At 44.4% G+C, this 5,471-nt stretch overlaps 1 pseudogene; it reads right to left on the bottom strand.

The window, feature by feature from the left end:
• Nucleotides 1–2,701: 2,701 nt before the first annotated feature.
• LOC127696193 (tubulin alpha-1A chain-like) lies at nt 2,702–3,972 on the bottom strand (annotated as a pseudogene).
• Nucleotides 3,973–5,471: the final 1,499 nt, after the last annotated feature.

Raw genomic sequence — 5,471 nt, 5'->3', positions numbered from 1 at the left:
AGGAAGGAAGGAAGGAAAGAAGAGGAGAGGAAAGGAAGAGGAAGAGGAAGAGAAAGAGGAAGAGGAGAAGGAGGAAGGGAAGGAGGGTGAGTCAGCCACCAGCACTAAGGTCTGCAGAATGGCTCAGTGGTTAAGAGTACATACTGTTCATGAAAAAGCCTAGAGTTTGGTTCTGAGCATCCATATCAGGTAGCTTAAACCACCAGTGACTCCAGCTCCAGGGGGGTCTGATGTATTCTTCTGGCCTCCATGGATACCAGCACACAGACATGCACATGCACAATACAATAAATAATAAATTGTTTTAAAAAGAAAATAAGCTGGCCATAAGGCACATCTGTAATCCTAGTACTGAAGAAAATGTGAGGGTTCTCTGGGAAGCCAGCATAGCCTACATGGCAAGTTTCAGACCAATGAAAGATCTTCTTTCAAAAAACAAGGTGATCAACAACGAGGAATGATAGCCAAGGTTGACCTCTGGCCTCTACATGCATCTACGCACATATGTGTACCTAAACCCACACAAAAAGCACACACACAAAGGTTTTACAACTCAATAACAATACTGTGAGCTGGGGACTCAGCATTCAAATGTAGGGGCTTGTCAGGGATATTCTACATCGACAGTTCATTCACGTAGACTGCTGTATTAACAGCATTGAACACTGACTCGATCTTTAAGTATTTCTAATATGAATATGAAGCTGTTTGCTTTTCAAACTTACTCCTTTCCTGTCTTCTTCACATAAGGATCAGGCATGTCTAGCCACCAAGATGCTGCAACCAAATTCTAGGACGCTTCTTTGATTCCTTGGTTCTCCAGGCCTACCCAAACCCCTAGACTAATCCCATGTCTGTAATGCAACACTTTCCCATGACTTTTACCACCAGATAAATTGGGACCATGCTTTTCTATAGAATCCTTCTCCTTCTACTTCCTGCTTCCTTCTACTTTCAATTTGTTCTAGGCAGTCTTCTCTTCCTTAAGGTCGGTAGCCTGAGTGAGCTTTGTAATTGTGGATCAGTTCTATGGGAAGGAGATACCCAAATGGCTTCCAGCCAGAATAAGACTAAAACCCTAACTCCAAACTGTGCATGGTCCAGCCTTCTCTCTCCTGCTTGCTTGCTTGCTTATTTGCCCACCTAGCTAGTCCTAGCAACCACTCTCTCTCCATTGTCTCACCAAGCTCTTTCTCTCTTGACCGCCTTCGTGGGCTTTGTCATCTTCTCTGCTGCTATGACAAACACCATAATCCAAGCAAGCTGGGAAGGAAAGGTTTTATTCCAGTTAACAGTCTATCAGCAAAGGAAGTCAAGGCAGGAACCTGAAGGCAGGAACTGAAGGAGACCATGGAGAAACATTGCTTATCGGCTTGCTTTCCATGGCTTACTCCGTCTGCTTTCTATTACAACCTGGGACTGCCAGGGAAGTCCAACTGTGGGTTGGACTTTTCCACATCAATCACCAGTCAAGAAAACGCCTTTACAGAGAAATCCATAAGACAAACAATTCTTCAATTGAGATTTCCCCTTCCCAGGTGTCTTAGTAAGGGTTTCTATTGCTGTGAAGAGACACCGTGACCATAGCAACTCTTAGAGAGGAAAATATTTAATTGGGGCAGACTTGCTGTTTCAGTGGTTTAGTCCATTGTCACCATTTCGGCATATAGGTAGACATGGTGATGGAGAAAGAGCTGGGAGTTTTGCATATTGATTCATAGGCAGTAAAATGAGACCGTGTTTCACATTGGACATAGCTTGAGCATATGAGACCTCAAAGCCTAACCCCACAGTGACAAACTTCCTCCAGCAAGGCCACACCTTCTACAACAAGGCCACATTTCCTAATAGTGCCACTCCCTGTGCCACATTCTAACTACCACACCAGGTGACTCCATTCTGTGTCAAGCTGGCAAAAGCTACCCAGCATAGGGCCCCATTCCTCTTGCCTGGAAAGCAGATCTATGCCTTTTCCTCTCATATCACCATAACTGGCATGTTTTCTCTAATATCATCTCCGTGAGATGCCACCTCACAGAACTTCCACCTTTCTCTTTCCCTATTAGCTCCCCACTCCATTTTCTCCTCATTTCCTGTCACTGCTTGAATTATATATTACATTCATTCACTTGATGTCCTGGCTAGTTGTAGATTAACTTGATCCTGGAACAGTTGAGAGCATGTTTCCATGAGATTGTACTGTAGAGCATCTTAGTGATTGATGTGGGAGAGTACAATCTATTGTGGGTGGGTAGCTCTGGGTTCTATTTTTAAAAAAGCGTAATAAGCAAGCCAGTGAGCAGCACCCCTTCATGGCCTGTGCACCAGTTCCTGCCTCCAGGTTCCTACCCCAGTTGAGTTCCTATCTCAATTTCCTTTGATGATGAGCTGTGATGTAGAAGTGTAAGCCCAATGAACCTTTTCTTCTTGTCTTTATTGCTGTGAAGAGGCACCATGACCAAGGCAACATTTTTCTTTTCTTTTCTTTTCTTTTCTTTCTTTCTTTTTTTTAAAACAGGGAGTATTTTATTTAAAACCCATCAGTGAGTCTTGGGTCTCTGACAAATCACTCATATTTAAAACATAAGTCAATAACTGTATGAAAGCATACCTTGCCACATACAAATTAACTGATCAGACCACAACTTTCTGTGTTGTAACAGAATAAACATCCCTTTGAAACATTTGTGGGGCATTTAATTTAGTATTCCTTTCCTTCTTCCTCACCCTCGCCTTCAACAGAATCCACACCAACCTCCTCACAATCCTACTCTAGGACAGCCATGTTCTCACAGGCCTCAGATAACTCCCCCTCCTCCATGCCTTCACCCACATACCACTGCACAAATGCACGCTAGGCATACACCAGATAAAACTTGTGATCTAAGTGAGCCTAGGCCTCAGCAATGTGGTGTTGTTCAGCATGCACACAGCTCTCTAGACCTTGGCCAGGTCACTACCAGGTACCACAGTGGGAGGCTAGTAATTAATGCCAATCTTGAAGCCAGTGGGGCACCAGTCCACAAACTGGATGGTACGCTTGGTCTTGATGGTGGCAATGGCAGCATTGACATCTTTGGGAACCACATCACCATGGTACAGCAGGCAGCAAACCATGTACTTACCATGGCAAGGATTACATTTCACCATCTTGTTGGCTGGCTCAAAGCAGGCATTGATGATCTCTGCTACAGAAAGCTGCTTACTGTAGGCTTTCATAGCAGAAATGACAGGGGCAGAAGTAGCAGAGGGAAGTAGATACAAGGGCAGGGTACCAGGTTGGTCTGGAATTCTGTCAGATGTTGATTCAGGGCCCCATCAAATCTGAGGGAAGCAGTGATGGAAGACACAGTTTAACCTATCAACCTGCTGAGGTTAGTGTAGGTTGGGCACTCAATGTCAAGGTTTCTATAACAGATATCATACCTCATTGTCTACCATGAAGGTACAACTAGAGTGCTCCAGTGTGGTATGGGTGGTAAGGATGGAATTGTAGGGCTCAACCACAGCAGCCGAAACCTAGGGAGCTGGGTAAATAGAGAACTCCAGCTTGGACTTCTTTCCATAATCAACAGAGAGCTACTCCATCACCAGGGAGGTGAACCCAGAGCTAGTTCCCCCACCAAAGCTGTGGAAAACCAAGAAGCCCTGGAGACCTGTGCACTGGTCATCTAGCTTGCAAATTCTGTCCAAGACAAGGTCAATGATCTCCTTGCAAATGGTGTAATGGCCATGGACGTAGTTATTGGCAGCATCTTCTGTGCCTGTGACGAGCTGCTCAGAGTAGAAGAGCTAGCAGTAGGTACCAATGGGAACTTCAATAACTGTGAGTTCCAGGTCTATGAACACTGCCCAAGGCACATGCTTGCCAGTTCCTATATCATTGAAGAAGGTGTTGAAGGAATCTTCTCCTCTAGTGGTCTTGTCACATGGCATCTGGCCATCAGGCTGGATGCCATGTTCCAGGCAGTAGAGCTCCTGGCCAGTGTGGATGGAGATGCACTCACACATGGATGCTGCTTCGCAGCTTCCGAGCAGATGGCAGAAGAGAAGAGGAGGTATCACTTCTTAGAACGTGACTCTTAGGCAGTTGGTGTAAGAGAACCAGCTCTAAGGCAACTCTTATAAAAGCAAACATTTAGTTGCTGCTAATTTACTTTCCTAGGTTCAGTCCATTATCATTATGGTGGGAAGCATGGCATCATGCAAGCAGACTTGATGCTAGAGGAGTAGCCAGGAGGAGACTCTTCTCCAGGCAACCAGGAGCAGACTCCCTTCCACACTGGGCGGAGCTTACACACTAAGAGCCCTCAAAGCCAACCTACACAGTGATTGATATAAACAAGGCCACTCCTATTCTAAGAAGGCTGTACCTCCTAATAAAGCCACTTCCCATGGGCCAAAATTATTCAAACCACCACATTCCCTGAAGTTGCCTTTGTTCATGCTGTTTTATCATAGCCATGGTAGCACTGGCCAAGACACTTACTTTTTCTTCTTTTTCTTCCTTCCTACTGCTGTTGAAACAAATTACCACAAACACAGTGGTTTGAACTGATTTATGGTTTACAGTTCTGGAGGTTGGAGACTCATTTCCTTGCAATTCATTTCTGTCACGACGGAAAGGATTCTGTATGCCTTGAAAATCATCCTCCTTCCATCTTCAGAGTCAGCAATAGTGGGTCACATAGCCTCACTTGGACACTCTTCTGCTTTTCTTCCATCATTTAAGGATATGATGACATTGGACCTACCAGGATAATCTAGGGTTTTATATCTATTTTAAAGCCAGGGGACTTGTGAACTTATTTCCATCTGCAACCTTAATTCCCCCTAGTTTTGTAATTTAACATAGTCTCAGGTTTCAGGGGTTAGAATATGGACATTGGGTGTAATGGTTTGAATAAAAGTGGCCCCTATAGGCCTAGAGAGAGTGGCACTATTAGGAGGTGTGGCCTTGTTGGAGGAAGTGTGTCTCAGTTCTCCTCCTGCTACCTGTGGATCAAGATGTAGACCTCTCAACTCCATCCCCACCACCTTGTCCGTCTACATGCCACCATGCTTTTTACCACTATGATAATGGATTAAACCTCTGAACTGTAAGCCAATCCCAATTAAATGTTTTCATTTATAAGAGTTGCCTTAATCGTGTTGTCTCAGCACAGCAATAAAAACCCTAAGACAAAGGTTGGTACCAGAGCCTGGGGTATTGCTGTGACAGGCCTGACCATGCTTTTGTTTGAAGGAATTTCAACTTTAGGACTTTGAATGAGAAAAGCAGTTGAATGCTTTAAGTTGGGATTAATGGGTCATTCTAGTAGGAACATAGAAGATAATGGTACTAGGGGTGATTTGAACTGTGAGGGCCTGGCATAAGAGGTTTCAGAGAAGAATGCCAGTATATGCTCTAGAGACTACTCTTCTGATATTTTGACAATGTGGCTGTTTGCCCTTGTCAATTAACTAAAAGT

The sequence above is a fragment of the Apodemus sylvaticus genome, chromosome 11, assembly GCF_947179515.1.
Source record: "Apodemus sylvaticus chromosome 11, mApoSyl1.1, whole genome shotgun sequence".
NCBI classification, from domain to species: domain Eukaryota; kingdom Metazoa; phylum Chordata; class Mammalia; order Rodentia; family Muridae; genus Apodemus; species Apodemus sylvaticus.
The sequence above is the reverse complement of the archived record's forward strand: the minus strand, read 5'-3'. Positions and strand labels throughout refer to the sequence as shown.